Raw genomic sequence first — 9,688 nt, 5'->3', positions numbered from 1 at the left:
ATACATATTTGACTGAGAAGTGAAAGATGTGGCTGTTGATGATTAGAGAAAGCCTTTGAGACATACAAACCCAGTAGTTTAGTCAACAATTAAGAGAGATTGCATGCCTGAAAAAAAGATCCACTCGCACAGGTTGATGAGGTTTGTCTTTGTATTTGACTCCTCCCTACCTTGTGTTGGTTACTCATGGGAATATTAACATGGTCAGATATGTGACATGCCATAGGCAAACTGAAACAAATTACATGTACTGAGAAGTACTCAGCTTTTTGTTTTTGTTTTTTTTTTTTTCTACTATGTAAATATGTTGCTACACTGACAATAGCAATAATGTTAATAACTTCCTTCTATTTCAAGCAATCCCCATCAGATCCTCCAGTTCCAGTATTGGGGGTTTTTAAGTCTTTAAAAGGTTATCCTCTGACCTACATACAATGCATTCTGCAGAGCTGATAAAGAAAAGGCTGTATGCTGCTCATATTACAAACACTTCCAAGCAGTTGAGTAACTGCATATTATATGTGTATGAAAAAACAAGGTGGTCACTATGGTGTTTTGAACTCTAACTGCATTTTTTTCAGAGGAAGAGAGTTCTACATTCTCAGAAAGACTTGTTATTTGCACTATGGTCTCTGCTCTCTAAGTGCTTCATAAAACGATTGCCTCAACCCACCAGTAATGGATTATAGATTAAGCAGAAACGAAAGGGCACAGGATTGTTCTTTCATGTTGTCTCCCAATTTATTTTGCTTAAGCAATAGATAATAATTGACAGAAGCAATTGAAGAGTCACAGTTTGATTTGCCTTTTTTAACTAGGAGGCTGCACTAGGTTGTCTTTATGTTATTTTTTGTTAGGGGAGGCGGTTCTGTGATCATTTGTGGTTTGGAGTAGAGTCATTATGTTCTTACTGACATTCCAGTGGACAATTGCAAGCTGGTCCCACTGCAGTTCTCTGTAGTCCTGCTCTTGGAATGGATTTCAATAGGCAGCACTTCTGAGGTGGGGCAAAGTGACTTTAAACCTCAGAGTTTTAAATTTGATGTTCTGTTTGATTTTATTTTTTTATATTTTTTTGCCTTTAGCATTCATATGACAAAATGGGAAAAATATCTTTTGTCAGTGTGACCTATCTTGGGAACATTTAAAAAGCTCCAAATCCATGCATAAAACATCTGAGAAGTTTTCCATTAAAGCAGGGAAGAAGGTTCTTAATGTTGCTAATATTTATTATCAGCAGGGGAACGGGAAAAAAAGCGCATTTGAAAAATTCAATTCAGCATTTCTTAAGCCTCCCTCATGCATATTATAGATTTTTCTTTTCTTAAAGTATGAATGAAGTAGGGCATTAATGAAGTCAGTGAAAATGTTCAATGTTGGAGGCTCTTCAAATTTCAGAGGAAGAAAGCCAGGCTGTGTTTATGTTGGTACTCTTAGTGCTTGTGAAAAAAAAATCAGTAATTGTGGCACTAGGAATAACTGCTTCTGCTTGTCCCCTTCTTGAGCTTTGCTAGTCTTGCTATTATCTCTCTATTCCTATGCATCCTTATGTTTTTATTCCATGATTCTTCACTCCCTCATGAAGTATTTCTCAGCCCTTTACAGTGGTAAAATTGGAAGGAACATAGGATTCAGAAGGAATTTTTTGGGTCATGTGTTGGCGGATGAGAAACTCAACATGACCTGGCAATCATTTGCATCCGAGAAGGCCAACAGCTTCCTGGACAGCACCAAAAGGATTGTGGCTAGCAGGGAAGAGAGATGGTTCTCCCCCTCTACTTCATCCTTGTGAGACCCCACCTGGAGTACTATGTCCAGCTCTGAGGTCCTCGGCACAGGAAAGATGTGGTCCTGTTGGAGTGGGTCCAGAAAAAGGCCGTGAAGATGATCAGAGGGCTGGAGCACTTCTCCTGCGAAGGCAGGCTGAGAGAGATGAAGTTGTTCATCCTGCGGAAGAGAAGGGTCTAGGGAGACCTTACAGCAGCCTTTCAGTACTTAAATGGGGGCTACTTAAAGAGAGCTGGAGAGGGACTTTTTACAAAGGCTAGTAGTGGTAGGACAAGGGGAAATTGGCTTTAAACTGAAAGAGGGTTGATTCAGAGATTTTAGTAAAGTTGTGGATGTCCCATCTCTGAAAGTGTTCCAGGCCAGGTTGGATGGGACTTGGGGCAACGTGGTCCAGTGAAAGGTGCCCCTGCCCATGGCAGGAGGGTTGAAACGGGATGATTTTCAAGGTCCCTTCCAACCCAGGCCATTCTAGGATTCTATGATAATTTGATTTAACTTCTTCCCTTAAACTTTGATTTAACTTCTTCCCAATTAAAATGTATTTCAATTCAGCAGGTGTAGCAGGTGTTTCATTCTCTGTTTAGGTGGTTGAAGATATCTTCAACAGCTGCTGCAACAGGAAGTCTCAATATTTGTCTCCCTTGGGATGACTCTTGCAGGATCTAATCTACATGAAACCAGTTCCCTGCCTTTGAATACAGGTGGAGAACTGCTAAATACAAAATTGTGGTTAGTAGAGCAACAGACCAATTTGGTTCATAATATAAAAATTCTAAAACATTTATTTAATATTAAATATTAGTTAAATAATATTTAAATATTTAATATTTAAATAAAACTTTGTTTTGTATCGTGTAAAATGTTCACAGAAGAGTTACAACGAATGTTAAAATTCTTTGCTATATAGCTGAGTGTAACTCTCACAAATGTCTATTAATTTAAAATTGATTGTTTTGTTCAGAAATCAAAGATCCAGGACATGTTGAAAACTGAGAATATGAGACAGTACAGTATAAAATAATTTGAAAGCGAGCAAATATATTGAGAGCATTTATCTTACCAATTTTTTTTCATTAAAAATGTTAACAGAAGCTACTACAGGACTTAGAGAATTTTTGTAAGAGTACAGTAGAGTACAGGGTGTTGAATCTAGGTTAAATTTCATTCTGTCTCCAAGGAGTATTTACCGCAGCATAAAGTAAAAGATTCTCAATTTCATTTACCTATTTTCATTCCTTCATAATCCCTTCAAAGAGGATAAAAATTTGTATCTGGTATTTCAAACACAAAACCAAAGCATTTTAGAATGCTTTATAGTAATGTCACCCACCCCCAACCAAATAACTTCCATATACATTTGGTAAACTCTTGTTCTGCCTACATCAACAGTATGGCTCCAGCTGAATTCAGCAGAGTCAGAAATATGTCCAATTAATCTTTTTCCTTTAGACAATTTCATACATTTTCTTTAGCATGTTAAGGGTGAAAATTATTTAGAAGTATTAGACACAAATTTAAATGAAACATATTTTAAAAATGTTTACTTTATGCAAAACATTTGGCCTTGTTCAGCAACAGATTTTTTTTTTAAATTTCTAGCTGGTTTTTAAATAAATACAGATTTCAACAAGTCTATTAGAGTGTACTGGAAATCTTACTTCTTAGAATTTAGGATTACATAATGATGTGACTGGGACTATTTTCTTGTGACAAAACATAGAACGTTTAGATTCTGCTTGAGTTACTCAATGTTTGTTACTATTTTGGCAGATTATTAAAATTAAACATGGATATTATTCGGTGCTTAAGTCACCTTTTAGGTATTACTTAGTGCATATTGAGTGCCTTTGTAATACAAGACAGACCTGTACTTGACTGTAAGCACACAATCAGCCACAGTGACTGCAACAAAAATTATCACGCAAATGAATTCTTAAAATATCTTGATGAGTCATGGAGACAGTTTATTTTCCTATCAGTCTAAAAATATAACCTAGCTGGTTCTGATGACATCTGAGAATTTTAAGTGAGTACTTTCTTTACAATCTTTGCAATCAGGAAATTTAATATCAGGAAGGAATTAATGCCTCCTTTCAATGCATCAGTTAATTTAAAAATCATCTATGAATAAAACACCAACATGTGGCTAAACCGTTGAAAAGATCAGTAAAAGTATACATTTTTTAATCCTCTGAGCTATGCTGAAATAGGAGAATTTGTATAGATATTCCAACAGGGGTACACGGTATTGTAGTGTGTATGGCCTAGATCGCTACAGAATTTTTACTTATTTTATTTTGTCTTTGAATATCTAAAACCAAGCTTAACCTCACAGATATGTTGTTTTCTCTCCACTCAAAATAGTTCAGCATAGTAAAACTTAAAGCGTTAACCAAGGAAGAAGATTCCAGGATGCTCCTGTCACAGAAAAGTAATCTTCTTTATCCTAAAACACTTTTTTCCGACATGTGGAAGTTTTTAGCTAGATGCAGAAAAAAATTTCTTCTTTTTTTGCAGATCTCTGTGGGATTACTGTGGTTCACAGCAGGAAGATGAAGTGACGTATGTATTATCTGTTCTCTGCTCAGCTGTTTTTCCTTCCTAGCAAAGAAATAGCAGATAGAACTCCTTAGGGAAAGAAACAGCGTTATGGACAAGGTGGGTTAATACATTAACCCACTGATTACCAGTTTCATAGAGGGATACCAGTAGCAGAACGAAAACCAAACCCACCAAAGCAGTTTGTTGTGTTGCATGACCAACTTGCTCACTGTCTGGCATTAACAATATTTCAATCTGCAGAAACTAGGAAAAAAAAATCAGCGTCAATTATTCATGATATTTCTGAAAATTGAGGAAGAAAATTATATTGTGTTATGGGTAATGAACCTGGTAAATAAAGCTGAGGAAATACAGTGCAACAAGTTAAGAGGATTGGGTGAATTTTAGCATTAATGGATGGTTCATGGCCACGCGATGGCAGCAGAGGCTGAGGAATTAGGGTTGTTTTTGACTATAAACTACGGATAAACCGGATATGCCCTGAAGTTCCTAACTGGTACTTCAGGTTCCAGAAAATTACATTATGTACATTGTGTACATTTTCATTTTAAAAGATGTGGCATGTTCATCAGACCAGAAGTTTCTGTGGAGAGGGGTTACATACTTTTCTTAAAAAAAAGCCCACAAAAATGAAAGAAAAATACATTTGGGGCAATTTTTTTTTTTACAGTAGAACCGCATTTTTCATCTCATTTGTCAATGATTCCATCTTTCTTCCTCACTTGTTGAGTTAGTTCCACCCAGAAGAGTGGGTGTATTTTGATAAAAACAAGGCGGTTGCTTACTTTTTCCTAAATTCTTTTCCTAATACTTTTGTCCACAGGAAAAAACTCCATTATAAAACCCCCTTTGGGGAAACCATAAAATTAAAATCTAGAATGTCTTCATTTTTCAAGGGGAGGACTAAAAAAACTTGCTTGTTGAACTGAGGAGGCAGAATTTTTGGAACTCAGAGCTCTTTGTATTTTAAAAAGAAAACTACAATCTTCTCATTATATGTAAACTAGATGCTCTTTCTCAACTCCTAGGAAACTATTTATGTATGCCCTTCATATGAAAAATTATAAGAATTCAGGGTTTGTGCAAGATAGTAAACAAAACCTCAGAACGCCACAAGTTAAAAATTATCTTTCCGAGAAGTTGAGATTTTTTTCTTCTGAAATGTATAAAAGCAGGCCTTTCACATGGAATTCTCTACTGGAATAGGCAGAGTTCCCTTTCTGCATTGCGTGTTCCAGATCCTACACTACAAGTTCGGGTTTAATCAAAAAAGACAGTCCAGAACTTCTACCAGAGTCTCTCTTCAATCCATGCAAATACTTATATTATGATTTTCTGCTGGAGCATGACATTTTACAGAACTCAAAGGCAACCAGGTAGAGTTTAGGCAAGCAGCCTTCTGGAACAGCTTAGATGGATAGGATCATAGACTGGATGTCCTCCAAGGTCCTATTTCCTGTGACTCTATGAGGGTTGTCTTGAGGGCTGCCCTACCCTCTAGGAGGGTAGCAGCTGCTCTTACAAAAAGTCAATATGCTCTCCAACAATAACAAGATGTTTACAGGGATGTCATTAGGGTATGCACAGCCCTGAATTCTACATAAACCAGAGGTCTTCTCTCTTGGCCTCTCACTGGATTGCTCTAATATGGCAGGAAGTGGTGAGGAAGACCATAATCACCAGCTGGAGGATGGCATGACTCAGCAATATACATAATTTCGGGTAGCCAGAAGGGAACTCTGTTCAGTAGCTCATTTTGGGCATCCAGATTCCTGCACTGAAGGCATGTGAATGAGTCTTTGCAATTGCAGGCCAGTATGCCTAAAAGCTCTCTGGACTTCCTTCCTCCAGCCTGGGATTCAACTGCTCTGTCACGACTACCCGAGGTGTTCCAAGCGAGCCCTGCCTCACAGGGCAGGCAGCAGCACTGTTCAGGTAAATCAGGCCTTTGGCAGGTGAGCTTTGGTTGCTTCTGCTGCAGCAGCTTAAGGCATTACTGCTCTGCCAGTCTGCCCTGGTGCCCTCCTCCTATAACAGGAACAGTGGGAGAAAACCACACAGTCCTATTCCTCTACTGGTGCTAGGTTTGAGGAGGGTTATGAGCAAGCATGATTTCTAGACTGTAGACCCACAAAGCAAAGAAAGCAAAGAAAAAAAAATCTCCTAACGTTAGTAGTGAGGTTTTACATGGCATTTCCCCCCCACAATCTGAGGACTGACAGATTAAATTACCTGGAGTATGAGCACATGGGTTCACAAGGGAAAGTCCTGTTTAACCAGTTTGATACCTTTTTGTGATAAGGTCACACATCTAGTGAATGAAGGGAAGGTAATGGTTGCAGTTTTTCTGGATTTTAGTAAGGCTTTTGATATTGTCCTTTACAGCATCCTTCTGGACAAGTTGTCCAATGGTGGGATGAGTAGGTTCACTACACAGTGGGCAAAGAACTGGCTGAAGGACAGAGCTCAAAGGGTTGTGGTGAGTGAGGCCACATCTTGCTGGTGGCTGGTCACCAGCGACGTCCCTCAGGGCTCAATTCTCCTCCTGTGCAATGAGGGGCAAATGCAAGTTTAGGAGATGTGATAAGCTCTCAGCACACATTACAAGAAGAGAACAGTCCTAATGAGAGACCAGGGACTTGTTAGAGACAACTGAAAATCCACATGCATCTATTTTGTGTGCAACCAGCCAGCCAAGGAGCTAACCCTTTCTGCCTTGCAAAAGGCCTTAAGCCAACAAGGCTTAATTTTTCCAGCTGAAAAATTAATATGAGTTCTTTCCTAGAGGTGTTACTGTGACTAGTTTCCCAGTCTAAAGAAAATGCTGATTCGTATCTGAAAATGCTGTATTTGTTACTTTTCCTGTCACAACATGTTAATTGGATCCAACTTCCTATGGAATCTTCATCTTGTTTATTCATTTGCTTGTTTATTTATCTCTAATTTTACTTCAGCTTCTTTTCAAAAAGCTCAAAGCTCTCTTTTTTCTTTTTGCTATCATGTTCTGATTCTTCTATTTCCATCCTTCTGTGAATCTCAAATAATCTTCAGGTGCTTACTCAGAATTAGATTCTGTTAGAATCAATTAGAATAATTGTTATTATTCTAGTACGAATGCTGATATATATTCTTGTGGCTGCTACCAGAAGAATATTATAAAGGACCACTAAATGCCCAACTTGACAAATAAATCTTTCCCCAAAGCTATATCCTTTTCCATTCTCTGTTGTCACTTTTTAAATCTCCATCTGAAACTGGTATTTATGGGTTATTTTGAAGGCTAATTCAAATGAAAGGTTTAAGAGCTAAATACCCTTTTTTCTTACTGGCTGGTTGTGATAGACAGAGCATGAGTCGTCAGTAGGATTATCAGGAGAGAAGAAGCTCCAGGATAGTATCTACCCACATGCATGGCTGCTGAACTGCAGCAGCAGACTCTCTTGTGGTCTGTAATTTAGGAGATATCCTTCTTGGAAAAATAAATGTAACTCTTCTGATTCTCTCCAGGAGAACTAATTCTGATCTCAGACTTTGATGGGATTTTCTGGCATACATTTTTTATCCAACTGTATGAAAGAGTAATCAAAAAAAACATGCCCTGGGTTATCCTTGGATATGCATGAACCAAGGCATGAAAAAGTAGAATGAGGCAGATGGGAAAATTATGCCCATAAGAGCCTAGATAGATCCTTTGATAAACCAAGAACTGTCCAGAATTTCTGGGAAAATCTGCCATGCACCAGTGCAATAAGCTAGCACAAACTGTGGGTACCTTTACTATGAGGAGAAGCATATGCTAAAAAACCACACTGCCTGGCAATTGCATGCTCCTCTAGGGTGGTATCTGTGAAGTTCTGAGGTTTTCACTGCAGAAGCAGAAATTGGACACTGCTTGGGATCGCCCATTGTCAGGATACAATTTCATGCTTAAGGCAGCATTCTTTAGCCTTAGCATGGGTTAGGAAGGAATGAATTATGTGCGGAATGTGGTGGTAGTCTGGTGGTTACATGTTCATACTCTTCTCTGCTATACATGTGGTAAAAAACTACACAAAAGAAGTTAGAAAATGATCTCATAGACTCTTCTAGCCATATTAATAACGACAAAAGGTGGAAGAAAGCATAGAAACAGTAAAAATACCCAGGATGCAATGGTAGCTGGGCTGGGTTTTATCAGCCATATACCTGATGACTAAGAAGTGGTTTTCTTTTGTCTAGTTTATACTTGTCTGTCCTTTAAGATGGATGCTTTTAAAAAGGCGGCACAGAACATGGTTAGAGAGAGACAAAACAATTAGAGGACCCTTTTAAAAATGAAGAATCAGATTCTGTAAAAGATTAGTGAGGATATGTGCAGTTAAAGGAAATTCTTGAGTATCATGAAGCTAATGAAGAGGGTAGTTGATTAAGAATTGCATTGCAAGTATGTGCTTGACCTTTGAGCAGGTACATCATCCAGGAGGGATGCCCCAAAGTGGGAAGGGCAGGTGGAGGTACCAGTTCCTCCCTTTGGCTGACTTGGGCACCTGAATACCAGCTAAAAATGCCCCTGAGCTACAGAAGTACAGCCCCCCCAGACTCACTCACCTCAGTAGGAATGCAAGACTTGTGCCCACAGTTTGAAAAGAAAATGGGATTTCAGGACACAGAAGTAACTAAAAAAACACTACACAGATTTAGAATCACAGAGTTGCAGAATCATAGAATGGTTTGGGTTGGAAGAGACCTTAAAGATCATCTCGTTCCAGCCTGCCCTGCTATGGGCAGGGACACCTTCCACTACACCAGGTTGCTCAAAGTCCCATCAAGCCTGGCCTCGAACACTCCCAGGGATTGGGCATTCACAGCTTTTCTGGGCAACCTGTTCCAGTGCCTCACTACCCTCACATGAATTTCTTCCGCATATCCAACCTAAACCTGCCCTCTTTCAGTTTAAAGCTTGCTATGGGTAGGGACACCTTTCACTAGACCTGGTTGTTCAGAGCCCCATCCATTTACCTAAGCTAGACCGCGCACGGCTTCGTTGATATAGTTTAATTGAAAATCCCTCTGCCACTGTAGGAGAGGCGATACGAGCAACTTGTGGACGGAGGAGGAGGGCGGTACGGGAACCCGTCCGCAGGAACCGCTCCCGGCGCCGCCACCACCACATCACCTCAGCGCCGGGCGGAGCGGCGCCGCAGCCCTGGACAGGACTCCGCGATTCCAGAAGGAATCGCCAGGCTGGCGAGCTGGAGAAGTCGCAGGCAGCCCTGCCGGTAGGCATAAACAACCCTCTGTACCCTCCTCCGCTTCCTGCCGTTCCCGCGGGCGCAGCCCCGGGATCGGAGCAGGGGAT

At 39.7% G+C, this 9,688-nt stretch overlaps 1 long non-coding RNA gene across 1 annotated transcript; it reads right to left on the bottom strand.

The window, feature by feature from the left end:
* Positions 1 to 3,731: 3,731 nt before the first annotated feature.
* LOC113993254 lies at positions 3,732 to 9,628 on the bottom strand. The gene is made up of 3 exons (XR_003542567.2): positions 9,349 to 9,628; positions 4,522 to 4,593; positions 3,732 to 4,389 (listed from the first exon to the last, which is right to left on the bottom strand). It is a non-coding gene; the product is annotated as an uncharacterized LOC113993254 (long non-coding RNA).
* Positions 9,629 to 9,688: the final 60 nt, after the last annotated feature.

The sequence above is a fragment of the Pipra filicauda genome, unplaced genomic scaffold, assembly GCF_003945595.2.
Source record: "Pipra filicauda isolate LSUMZ 115617 unplaced genomic scaffold, ASM394559v2 scaffold154_size2910363_pilon, whole genome shotgun sequence".
In the NCBI taxonomy this organism is placed as follows: Eukaryota; Metazoa; Chordata; class Aves; order Passeriformes; family Pipridae; genus Pipra; species Pipra filicauda.
This window is presented reverse-complemented; position numbering and strand designations above follow the sequence as displayed.